The sequence below is a fragment of the Nanorana parkeri genome, unplaced genomic scaffold, assembly GCF_000935625.1.
Source record: "Nanorana parkeri isolate BGI_ZX_2015 unplaced genomic scaffold, ASM93562v1 scaffold3, whole genome shotgun sequence".
NCBI classification, from domain to species: Eukaryota; Metazoa; Chordata; class Amphibia; order Anura; family Dicroglossidae; genus Nanorana; species Nanorana parkeri.
The window spans coordinates 2,953,505-2,967,648 of record NW_017306271.1 but is presented as its reverse complement, the minus strand read 5'-3'; positions in this window follow the sequence as shown (position 1 = coordinate 2,967,648).

The window sequence follows — 14,144 nt, the reverse complement described above, 5'->3', positions numbered from 1 at the left end:
CCCCCCCCCCCCCCAAAAAAAAAAAAAAAAAACACTTTAATGTACATGTTAAAACAATATCTCATATGTGTTCTTGCTAGGTATTCAGCACATTTTACATTACAGAGGTTGTCCTGGAAAGAGTTACTATTCCTACTTTCTTAACAAAGTTTAGAAGTTTTCAGCCCTCGGCCCATAACTTCCACATGAGAGCTGTGTGTTTGATTGTTTGATAGCTCAGCTCTGATTTCAGATCAACAAGCTGACATGGTGCAGTTGTTGAGGGACTTGTTTCTACAGACATTCACAGCATTGGACAGGTATGTATCGCAACACCCCAGGCAACCAGTCTATGTCAGTATAGCACCTCTCAGACAAGGACTTTAAATAATGCTTAACTTTCCTATCAAAATTAAAAAAGACTACAGGCAAAACATAAATTCAGTTATAAATAAGTCATACGCATAGAGGCATTGTTGCTATATATGTGTTTCTGTTTAGCAGAAGATCAATGATCTACATCAGATTTTACCTGTTAGAAACCCATGAACCTGCAGAAATACAAGAATATGGTACTAAAAGATTCTGTCATATACTCCAAAAAAAAGATAGATAGCAACATATTTTTTTTTTCTTTTTTCCAAATAGTTTTTATTGAAAATAAAATGTTTCAGGGTTACAAAACAGATTGTAAAACACACATAAAGGTCCAATGTACAAGATAATAATATACTTCCATATCAGACCTCAGAGGGCAAAACGTCAATTGTAACAGTCGGTTTCACGGTAAGGCCAGCCTAAGCATACATAAGTAGGTTCGTCGAACATTGCGGATATTTACCATGACAATTCGTGGTATGGAAAGCTACCAGGGTAGCCCGTCAAGTTTGGAACCTCAAACATAAGTAAGGGACGTATAAGGGCACCAGTTGGCGCTGAAACCGATCTTTTCCGGGTCCAATATTCATGTCAACATAGGTACATCAGATGATGCGGGGAAAGTATCTCAGGAAAGCATAGAAAGGTGGGGGAAAAGTGGGGTGAAAGGAGAGAGGTGGGGAGAGTCTGGCTGTGGGCGACAGGGACCAAATTGATGCAGCAGTGTGAGGTGAGCTCGTCATCACAATGTAAGGAGGCGACGATGGTCGCTGGTGGGCATAAACTTTTCAATCCAAGGGGACCATATTTTCTCAAATTTCTGCATGGTGTTTTCTACCTGTGCAGTCCGCTTCTCGTGCGACATTATCCAGTTCACATGCCTTTTGAGACTGGAGATGCTGAGTGTGCTGGACAGCCATGATTTAGCTATCTCTCTTTTAGCGGCCGTCAGGATATGGAGGCATAATTTAAAGATGGTAGTCGGGAGACCCGCCGGCTTACAGTTAAGGAGGACAAAGGTGGGGTCTTTGGACATGGAGCGCTGAAACAGAGAAGAGATCATATGGAAAACTTTGTCCCAGTACCTTGCGACTGCAGGGCATTGCCACCATGTGTGATAGAAGGTTCCCTGGTCTGGGCAACCCCTAAAACATAATGGGGAGGTTTGCGGCCGAAATTTGGCAATTCTTGTGGGCACCATGTACCATCGCATTAACACCTTGTAATTTATCTCCAACATACTGACGCAGCGTGAGCTAGATTTTGTGTTTGACCAGGACTGCTGCCACAGGTCGTCTCCTAGAGGTGATCCCATATCCCGTTCCCACATGGAAGTATAGGAAGGGGCAGATAGTTGAGGAGGCGCTAGCAGGTAGTTGTATAGTATAGAGATGGTTCCAGGGGCATGAGGATTATCTCGGCAAATGCGTTCAAAGGGGCTAAGGGGACTTGCTGGGGGTAGATGTCGCATGTGCGTGAGGATGAAGTTTTTAATTTGGAGATACCGAAAGAGTTCCTTAAAAGGTAAGTGGTAGTGTTCCTGTAGATATGGAAAAGGTTTCACACCCGTGGAGGTCTGTAATTTCTCCAGAGTTACGAGTCCCTTATCCGACCAAGTCGCAAAGCTTGAGGGGCTGGAGAGGGCCGGGGGGAAGTCAGGGTTGCGGAGAAATGATAGTAGAGGCAAATGTGGTGAGGCTAATTTCATGCGTTTGTTCAGCGAGTCCCAGAGGCGTATGGAAAAGGCAGTGATAGGGTTTAGTGGAGAGGGTCTGTGTTTGGGTCGGAGCCAGAGGAGGTTGGCGACTGAAGTAGATGGGTGGAATGAGTCCTCCAGAGTGACCCATCGGGGGATTTCTGTTTTTGCATGGTACTTAGATAATTGTCCAATTTGTGCTGCTTGGAAGTACTTCAGGAAATTGGGAGCACCCAGGCCACCCCGGGTCTTGGGTGTATAAATGGTGGTTCGGGGGACTCTCGGGCGCTTACCATTCCAAATGAAGTTCATAACATTAGATTGCAGGGAGCGCAGCACCGAAGTAGGAACCGGTACTGGCAGAACCCTGAAAAAATACAAAATTTTAGGTAGGAGGGACATTTTTATTGCCGCTATTCTGCCCAGCCACGACAATTGATACTTGGACCATGTTTTGAGTAGATTCATCAGCTTTGTGATTAGGGGTGGGTAGTTAGCTTTAAAAAGAGTGCGATATGATGAGGTTAGGTTAATACCAAGGTATGGAAGGGTGGTGGAGGACCAGCGGTATGGGAAATTTGTTTTTAAGTTTGCCACTAGTTGGTCTGGTAGCGATATGTTCAGTGCAATGGATTTAGAGTCATTAACGTATAGGCCCGATACAGCGGCAAATTGGTTAAGGATCCGTTTAAGGTTAGGAAGGGAGACAATGGGGTTAGTGAGGGTGAGAAGGGCGTCATCCGCGAATAGACAGAGTTTGTGAGAGGTTCCAGCATGGGATATGCCTGAGATATCAGGGGAGGAACGTATTTTGCAAGCCAGAGGCTCTAGAATTAGAGCAAAAAGTATTGGAGATAGAGGGCAGCCCTGCCTGGTGCCTCTCAATATATCAAATGTTGGTGAGCGATAGCCAGAATATTTCACATGTGCTGAGGGTTTGTTGTAAAGCGATTCAATCCATGTGAGGAAGTGACGACCAAATCCCCAGCGCCTAAGTACTGTGAAGAGATAAGGCCATGATACTGTGTCAAAGGCCTTTCTAATGTCCAGTGACAAGAGCATAGTGGGGATGCGTTTAGCTTGCGCAATGTGTGCTAGTAGGGCAAGTCGGCGAACGTTGTCACCGGCTTGCCTACTGGGTATAAAGCCGACTTGATCTTGTGTTACTAATTGCCCGATCACTGCATTCAATCGGTTTGCTAGGATCTTTGCAAGCAACTTCACATCTACATTCAATAGGGATATAGGCCTAAAGTTAGTACAGTCAGAATGGTCTGTGTTTGGTTTGGGTATCATGCAGATGGATGCGGAGAGGGATTCTCGGTTCAGGGTAGCACCCGATCGAATGCAGTTAAAAGAGGCAGCCAGAAGGGGAGCAAGTCGGTCTTTAAAAGCATTGTAATAGACCACTGTGAATCCATCCGAACCCGGTCTCTTCCCTTTGGAAAGTGAATTAATGGCAAGGAGGACTTCTTGTTCCGTGATAGTATCATCTATGGCTGCTATTTGTTCTGGCAAGAGAGAGGGGAGGTTAATATCGTCTAGGAAGCGATCAGTTACTGTTGTGGGAGTCGGGGCTGGTGTTGAGTATAAAGAGGAGAGATGGTTATGGAAGAGCTCTAGGATGGTGATGGGATTACTAGTTGAAGTGCCGGAGGGGGTGCGGAGCCTGAAGGGTTTAAAGGAAGCAACATATTTTTATGGCAGGTGACAACAGGTACCTCTACTATATAGAGGTGCTCAAACACAAACTGAAGCCAGGCCACCACCCTTTTAAAAGGCAATGAGAGTGCTCCTCTTGCCATCTGAAACACACTCATAGATTTTAGGGAGGTCACAAGGTTTAAAGCTGGCAGTGTTCAGTCAATGTAATCCTCATTCAATTCAATGGGTATTGCAAATATGAATAAAAGTAATTGCCAGAATCAAAGCAATCTATCGCCAAGTTTAATAGAGCACCAACATTTGGTTGACTATCAAAACTTGGCTTGTATTGATCAATTGTGCCATAGAGTAGCAAAATTTTAAATGTGAATTGAAATGAAATCAACAACTATTGATCAGGATAATTTTCTCTCTTGCAGTCAATCAAACCCACATTTATGCTTTTATTGCAATGTGTGTTTGTTAGAGAATAGAATCAAAAGCATTAAAGTGACAATAAAGTCACAAATATTTTCCTCCCCCTGCCATGCTGCTTTAAGGACTAGCCTTAAATGATGCCTATTGATCCGATCATCTTCTTCCTTTCACTTGTGTTCAGCAATCCCTCAAGCGCTGGTGCCGGTCTCTGATCCCCCGCTGACTCCTGTCTTTTCCTGTCCCACAGTGTCTGTCCAATGGGCTGTGTGCATTCAGCTCCATTGTGTCTCTCCTCTCCCTGCTCGGCAGCTCGAGAATCTTCAGATCTTCGAACGGGAGCGAGCGGTGGTGACAGAGGTAAGTAATTACCTGTTTGGTAACATTTAAAATTCTTTTTAATGTGTGCTAGCAGTAGATATATGCAAACAAACCCAGAGAATGTAATTTTACTTTAAGGGCAAACTAACAGCGTTTTTGAAGGCATATCTCCAGGGCCGGATTTCCCACAAGGCCACCGAGGCTTGACCTTGGAGCGGCAGCGACACAGCCACCGGGTGAGTAGTTTTTTTCTACATTTAGCAGGGCTAAAGGTAGAACAGGGAAGTTGCTGCTCTTTTTGTACAAGTGATCTTGGTGATGCCGCCGAGATCACTTGTAATATGCCTGCTGGTCCCTCCCCCCATGGTCTGCCCCCACCTCCTGCTGCCTCTGTCCCCGCTGGCCGCCTCCCTTCCGCTGTGGTTTTCAAGGTCTCCCGCTCTTCTGGGGGGCCGGGGACCACAACAGCCTTCCCATCTCAGCTGGCACAGGAGAGCCAGCACAGTGCTGTGCTCAAACTCCTGTGTTAATTGTAGGGTAAGTGTACAGCGCTGATTAACCTCCTCAGTGTTACCTGCAATTTTAAATAAAGAATCTCCTTTACTTATATAACTTATATATAAACTTCAGTGATCCGTGTGTGTATCAAATTACTTGTCACAAAATTTCAACGTGATAATTTTGTGACAAGTAATTTGATACACACACACACGGATCACTGAAGTTTATTTCACAAGTAAAGGAGATTCTTTATTTAAAATTGCTGTTTACATTGAGGAGGTTAATCAGCGCTGTACACTTACCCTACAATTATTATTTATTATTATATAGTACTTTTTTATTGTTATCTATTGTATTATTTGTTTTACCTTTTATCCAATAAATCGTTTTACTACTTCATGGAGATCTTTGTGTCTTACATGTTAATGGAGCCGTGATCCAGTCTGGACACCGATTGGTCTGCTGATGTAACTTTCCCAAGTTGCATTGCTTTGGCACATACATAATTTGTGCCAGAACTGGACAATGAAGTAGATGAACTCTATTTGTAAGTAAATGAAAAACATGTTTGTTTAACTAACGGATGTAAGATGATTTCAAGTCAGCATGCAGAGCTGTATGCTTCTGAGATTTTTAACAAAATGGGGTAAAGGTCCATTTTAAATGTTAAAAAATGCAACTATTAACAAAAATGTAGCTTATTTGTGTATCACTCAGCTGTAGATCCTCAAAATTATTTCTAAAGATGTGCTCACGCTGTCCTTTCTTCTGGAGTGTGGCCTCTTTTTTTCTCCATGGTCCCTGTGTGTATTGTAGAGTAGCCACTGCTCCCATGGTTGCTCCCATGATGGACTACGATCTCATGTTTAGGTTACTAAATTATATTTAAAATTTAGTCCACCATGGGAGTGTGCTTGGAGTGGTGGCTACTTTACAAAACGTACAGGGACCTTGGGGAAAATAAGTAGCCACCCTCCATGCAGTATCAGCACAAACTCAGAGATAATTTGAAGATCTATAGCTGAATGATGCACATATTACTGTAGTTACATTTTTATTAATAGTTAAAGTGTTTTTCCCCATAGTTCTCCTAAGGGCCATGGGAGGACATAAACTAGCGTCCTCCCGTGACCCAAAGCTCAGCAATTCGCAAGCTACAGCTCGTGGTTTACTGAGACCGCCGCAGCCGAGACCGATCCCGACATTACTGTCGAGATCCACCCAGCTGCGTGAGTGACAGCTGGCTCTGCCTATCTAGAGGCAGAGCCAGCTGTACCCGTCCCTCCCCCGTCCGTTCCACCAGTCAGCACTGGAGAATCGGAGAGGGGATGGAGGAATCCCTGCAGGGAGCCATGAGTGACAATCATGGCTCTCTGCAGGGACAGGATCAAGAAGTGAGGGAGCGATGGCATGTGTTCGCTCACTTACCGATCTATTGAGCCGTCGTGTGACAGTTTTATTGTCACGCGTCGGCTCGAAATATGAGGTTGAGGGAAAATCACTCATCTCATAGTTCTCCTTTAAGGTACTTGAATGCATTTTTGATATTAAACCCTGAGTTTAGCATCACTTTAATATCTTGAATACTGGAGTCCGCTTAAACATGTAAGACTTAGAGGTCAATTTTAAGCAACATATTCAGAATGTTGTGGTGAAAAGCGGATGTAGTTTACGCTGCAAAGGCATAGTCAAATTGGCAACGTTTCACAGTGGTGGCTTATTCAATCTGTGCATCTTCATTTAGTTATTCCAGTTGCACAACAGCTGACTCCACCTGCAATCCACTGTTACTATTCACAAGGGAATGACAGAGGCTACTCACTGGCAATAAATGACTGTCAGAGACTACTCACAAACTAATAGTTCTCATATTGACATCAAAACTGCACTTTAGACAGTTCAGTCATGCTAATTTACCAGGATCAATATCATACTTAATTTACAGATTTTAAAAGCACATTTTGGTAGATAAAAAGCAAGTAAAATCCTAACCACACATAGGGTTCTATGTGAAAGACTGCAAGCAAAAACATTAATTAATTGAAAAATATATGGTGTGACTTGTTAATTAGTGAACATTTAAATTTATTTTAAACTGCAAAACAAAAAACAGACACAGTCATCAGTGGTGGTATTTCAGAAACATCTGAGTAAGCATTTTGTTTTGAACCAGCTGACTTGTGAGATATTAGGACAATTTCTGGTAAATGAGTGAAGAGGCTGGAAAGTAAAGGTGACAGGAAAGCAAGAGGAGGTTAAGGACAAAGTCTGCTAGAAATGTTAGGGGTTCGGTTGTGTAAAAGACAGCTGAATAACGCTGTGACAAATACAATGGACAGATCTCAGAATAAGATATCTCTCATGCTTCCACCCAGGCTGCCACAGACCTCTTGACACTTTTGTCCTCAGGATCATTTGCCCAGGATCCTTGTGGATGAATTGTTCCTCCGCCGTGACTAGAGCAAGGATATCTTGTGGTGGTGTGCTAAACATTAATTACAAAGTTTTGCAAGTTGAACTTTTCCCATTGCTCAAACTATATTTAGAATGTGAATCTCGTATGTGACTCAAAATGGCCTTGTAAACATTTTAAAATATACATTATGTTCTTCCTTAGAGTCAGAAAAGCATTGTAAAAGGCAAAGTATGTTTGGCGGGAATAAAGGCAGGTAGGTTTTCAGGAATAAATGCAGTATAAAAAAATATTGAATTTATTCAACACTATTTTGATCTTTTTTTGTCATTTTTCAACATCAGGTAACATTCTCTCTGCATATTTTCAAAAGACTGTTGACATGCCAATCTGCCAATTTGTGATATGTTAAATATGACCAAACAACTCTCACCCATGTTGTGTTAGGAAATTTGACTGTGCATGCACACAGCTGAGAGTTTCTGAAGTATAATGCAAAACCCCAATTCCAGATTGGGCAAAAAAAAATGGATCCAGGGCAGCTCATAAAATTAAATAAGAGTTCCGGCTGCTATACTCACCTCCCCTCAGGGGCAGTAGACTCATCACTCTATCAAATCTGCACCCTCTGTCCCAACCTCGAAGGAGAATGCTGCAGAGAGCACCACCATTTAGGATCCACCCACTGCTAGAGGAAGAAGAGGGAAAAGAAGACCTGTGACATCACCAGATTGGATTGAAGACACCTGGAAAAAAGGTATACATCCTTTTTTTTATTGTCTAAGTCAGCATTTCTCAATCTTTTTTCAATCACAACATCCTTTAAAAGAATGCAAAACCTCAAGGTACCCCAGTCTAAAATGTAAAAAAACATAAATGTAAAAAAACCACAGCATGGCAGAGAGTGACATGCCTGAACATAAGTGAACATCTATCCTTTTTCTGAATTGACCCCACCTTCCCTGGATTAGCTTCATTCTTTTCCATGAGTGCTCGCCTGCACTCTGAAAAGGCATGACACTGCACAACATTTTCAAGACACCCCTGAGGAAGCCATATGGCACCCCAGGCTGCCACACCACCCTGGTTAAGAAAGGCTAGTCTAGATTTTCTCCAAGGAGGGTGGGGGACTGGAAGAGGGAAGGAGAATCCCAAGTCCAGAGTTTAGCTTTAAGGAAATGTAATTCGCAAATTGATCTTAGGGTGTTAAATCCAGGTAATTTAGAACCTCTGTCCGATTATAATAGTGTTTGTGAGCCCAGATGGGTAGGATTTTCCTTACTCCCCGTATAGCTGTCAGGATAGGAAGTGAGGGGAAATATCCCCTAGAGGTACACAGATAGCAATAAACACTTTGGAAAGGTTCCAACCCCTCCCCCCTAAAGATACTAATTATAGTTCTCCCCTGCTGGACTACAGAATACCCCCCTACTTCCTATTTCCAAAAAGAGGACAACAGAATGCTAGGGATCAGTCAAGCAGAGACTGTTGTAAGCACAGCTACAGCAAGTCAGGTGATAACTTTATTTCTTGCAGACTCAACAGGCATTTCTCTGTGCTTTCCAAAACATAGGGAAATGCAAATGTATTGCAGGGATACACTAAATATGTTTTTAGTTGTTGTTTTTTTTTACCTAGGCGAACACTTTAACTAAAAATAAATCAATAAAAGAAACATTTTGTGGAAGAAACCTAGGAACTGCCATTGCCGAGATCTCATTTAACAAATGTTAGATGTCTGGTTGTCATGCTGGCCATCTGGCGTTTATGGTTCGAGTCACTGACCTAGAACAAGTATGCAGATAATGAATCCTGAATTGATTTTCCTGATCTGTAGACTTGTTTTGGATTAGTAACTCAGTTATGGAAGCCATTGATCCAGTATAATAGCCATGTAGTTTCAGAATGAAGTCAAGGCAATGCCAGCCTCCATATCTATCCCAGGAAAGGTTGACTACAAATATATTTCAAATGCAGCTAATTCAAGCAAAAGTACCAGAAAGTTGGTTGAATTAGCTTCCTAGTTTGTTCAAAAACAAAAATGAAAAAAGATGTACAAACTTCTTTTTGCACAAGATATGAATATTGCTGAGGAAATATCTGTTTTCTACATAAAACGCCTTTATCTGTATTCATCCCGAGGTAACAGAATTACTTAATATACACATCACAGAAGTGATTTTCTATGTCAGACACAAGTAGATGTTAAACGTGTGAAAACCATTTACCTTGTGAGTCTAGATTTTCATACCGTACAGTTTCAAGTAAATTGAAACCAGCGTCACAGTGAAGATGGATTATATTTCCATTTTCTTCTAAGCTATGATTCGCAGCCCTTTATCTTTCAGTATAGAAGCAGCTGTAAATGGGTTTAGATTTAGGGGAGTATAAAGTTATAAAAAAAATGGAATTATGATCCATTGGGTCTGACAGTGTTTTGTCATGAAGACTGACTGATAAATGTAAAATAATAATAATAATAATAAGTATTCAAATAATATTGGGAGTTAATAAAAATAATAGTAATAAAAATAATAATACATTCTGGAAGCTGTGGCTTCATATAAGCTGGAAGGCGAGAGTACAGAGCTGACTAAAAACCAACAGATTGATGCATTGGGCCCAAGCAACGGTCAGGGGATTCTTAGCAAACATATACAGTCCTGCACTGGGGATAAAAAGCAGGATTGGGATACAAAATATAGTTTCCCACAAATTAGAGCTATGATAATGTAAATGTTGTCACTGCTGAATTGGTGTAGTTTTGGAGTCATTCTGCTGTCTCAAACACAACATCCCTTCATGCAAATGCCATCATTGCCATCTAGTCAGGGCCTATATAAGAAAATGCTAACATCCAGATATAAAAAAAAACAAAATGAATAATTGCAGTTCATGTTCAGCAATAGAATTACAGTATATAATGATGGCCTTCTATGCTAATAGATGGCAACAACATTTGACTAATGTCTCCATACTATTTGTTCTACATTCAGTCATTGTGGGACAAATGTTGATTGGCCACAGGGATAATTTTCCTTTGTTTTATCTATGTGCTCCAGCACTGTGTTTCTTTTATCATGGCTGGGTGGAAATTAAGTGTGTGTAATGAGTAGTTGTTCTCTAGAATCTATAAAGGCAGGCTGTGAAAAAATCTGTGTTGTGTCCATGTAGGGCAAAGCAACAGGTTCAGTTTAATGGTGGCACCCACATCAGAATAAAATCACCTTCCCTTAACCACCTATTAATACGATCAGAGGGCAGTCAGTGAAAAAACATATCTGGTATTTGTACATGAGCACTGTGCACTTTGCACGCAACATCCATACAATCAGTTTTATCTGGATTAGAAAAATGTAGCTGTAGTTTGTATGTTGATCACACATATGCAGTTTGATCCAGACTTCAAACACACATAAGAGCATCTGATTTATTTGGCGATCACATTTGAATTACAAGATTTTTCATAGACCCTGCAGTATGTGGGATTTAACACCACAAGGGAGCGTGGAAAAAGCAGATACCCAGAAAAATATATATTATTGTTTTTTAAAAAGCATTCTGTACTTTGCTGGGCACCAGATTATTTTATAAATACGTTTCGGGCCTTGTGTCAGTATATGCACTATTAAGTTATATTTGATGATACTTGTCACTGTATTCCCCAGATCTCATGCTTTTAGAATTGAGTTGTATTTTGTCTCTGCTTGACAAATGTTGATTCATGCAACAAATGAATGTACTTGTTGGAAACAGGTAGATGAATATGTTGCATGAAGGCATGTCTGCTGTGGAACTGAGGCCAGAGCATCTATAGCAAGGACACTCCGGCCTCAGTGTATGTTCAGCTCCCAGGCATTGGTTGCTATGACACAGTTGGCTTACAGCATCACTGGTTGCTATGATGCTGTTGGCTGCATGGCATCATTGGTTGTTATGGTGCTCTGCAATTGACAGAATCAGAGCAACCAAGAATGCTGTGCAGCCGACAGCATTATAACAACCAATGACACTGTGGACAAGCAGTATCCTAGCAATCAGTGACACTGTGGGTTGGCAGTGTTCTAGCAACCAATGATGTTGTGGGACAACAACATCCTAGCAACCAGTAATATGAAGGGTGGTTGGAGTGGTAGGGGGATGGCAGGGCATGCTTACTTCAAAATTATCTAAATGTGATTGTAGTCCATCACAGGAGTGAGCTTGGAGCGGTGGCTACTTTAAAACACACACAGGGTCGATGGGGAACAAAAGTAGCCACCCTCCAGAAGGAAGAACAGTGTCAGCATTAAGCTAAGATGATTTGAGGATCTACAGCTGAGTGCTACACAAATAAGCTACAGTATGGGTAATAGTTGAGGTACTTTAATGCATTTTTAAAGATATAAATCCTGAGTTTAGTGTCATTTTAATATTACTTTAACTCTGAAATGGTGGTATTTGTTAATTAATTTGTTGCCGCCATAGGGTCATATTACAAAAGTGTCGCAAATAAGAATTTTGTAAAGCCATCACACTTGTCGATGTTAACTATGGAACTGTCACAAACCTTTTAGGAATTTGGCACAAGAGTTCTAGATACAGCCATCATGCCAGAATTGTGTTGCAAAGGCTTTATTGAACTGCCCTCAAAGTCTTCGCTGCAGATGCTCTTTAGCATTACGTGAGTCATCTCACGCACACTCAGAGCCTCCATCAGGGGGGTACTGCCACAAGTTCCAAGGCTGGGGGGGCCACTGAAGGGAGGAGGTGGAGGAGACTGGGCCCCAGCAAGGCCGGCGAAGAAAGCCGGGTCCCAGCAGCACTGTTCCGACGGAAGAGAAGGCCGCAGTCCAGTGCGTTACTAATCCCTGAGTCCAATGCGTTACTAAGCCCTGAGTTTAGTGCATTACTAAGTCCAGAGTCCAGTGCATTGCTAAGTCCAGAGTCCAGTGCATTGCTAAGTCCTGAGTCCAATTCATATAATGTTCTGCATGGCTGTATAATGTATTGCTGGGATTTGTAGTCCCCCTACAGCTGGTGCCATTCTGCATTAAAGTGTAAGCTCCTCTATACAGAAACAAATGTGACTGGCTCAGTGTTCTCTGTACAACACTGTGGTATATGTCAGAGCTATACAAATGTATAATAAATAATAGTATGAGACTGTGGGGGAACCATAAGACAGTACCATCATGCCATTGGCAGTTTCTAGCCACGTATGCTGTATGGGACCCTATGATTTCTAATGTGCACACGTATGAAATGTGGATATCTAAGTGATTTACAGAGTGCTTTTCTTAAGCAATAAGTATGATAATGCTGTTGTTCTAAAAGCTATTCTATTAAATACCTTTTCAGGTATAGACAGAATAAAGGCCATCTGTAGAGATTGATTATATCTTGTCATGTATATCATTGTGAAATGGCTTTCCTGGGTCTTCTATACTATCACATTGTTTAGACTAATAGAGTGCTCTGAGACTCGAATATACAGCAAGCTTATCTATAAATATCTTTCCCTGCCTCCTCTTTCAGGTAACATTTTACCTAGATGTGTGAATAAAGCTCAATATATAAAAAAAACAGAGTATAGGCTAGATGAGGATTTACATAACCATCTGTCATAAATCTTCCTTTAGACTCTGCACTGTCATTGTAACACTCACTTATATTTGCAGTCTACCTCTAGATAATAAATACTATATCCAACAGCAAGATGTAAGGTTTATGGATTTATTTATTAACAAACAGATGATAAAAATGTAGCATGTTAAACAAATAACAAAAAAGAAGGGAAACAGAAGTAAAACTATTTTAGTTGCTTGGTTTAAAGCCATTTATCTTCTAATGTAATCTAAGTAATGGACTTTTTTGACGTCTCTGAGGAGATTAAGGATGGTACACTGATTTTAAACCCTGAAAACTCTCTGCTTGGTAAATATCGATGTGGGGGTTTTACAGCCAAAATTAATGTAACTCTAAGGTCCCTGTGACCTTAACCAAGCCCTAAAACCTAATTTAAACTCTATATGAGCCCTGGAAATTGTATTCCAATCATATATATAAAAAAGACAATTAAAGCTACTCTGCTCCATGCCCTTGAACTTCAGCCCAAGCACACCCCTCTAGACACGGTAAACAGCTATAACTAGAGTTTGGTCTTCTTTAGTTTTGGCCTCTGACCACTTTTTCCTCAAGCATATTCCTTATTCTACTTGAATATTATTTTTGTAAATGCATGTCTTACCCTATAGATGACTTTGGGACTGACTCATATGGATAAACTCTACTTTAATAGCTCCTCTGAATATCTTTGCCTACAGTTTTCCATTCCTTCCAAAGATTTCTATAAATTCCTTAAACTCTGTCATTATGTGGCCTCTATATGAGTCAAGGATAACTGTTATATCAGGAAAATTATTCTCTCCTTTCAAAACCTCAAGTCTGCTCCTAAAGGCATCTCTTTCTTCTATAGGTTTCTCACTGAACCACAACCCTCTGCAAAGCTCTCATCTATGGAATGATGGGAAAAAGAATTGAACTTTACACATACCACGGATCAATGGCATAGGACTATCGCATGCCCTTTAACCACTCGCTGTCCGGGCTAATTTCTTAATATTTGCACACACATGATAAAATCCAAATATTTGGCTAGAAAATAGACCCCCAAACAATTATATATTTTCTACAAGCAAAGAAAAAAAATGTAGTTGCAATGGTATTTGCGCAAATGTTTATCAAATCAGTATTTTTAGGATAAAATACACTAAAATTTAATTTAATGCACAGAAA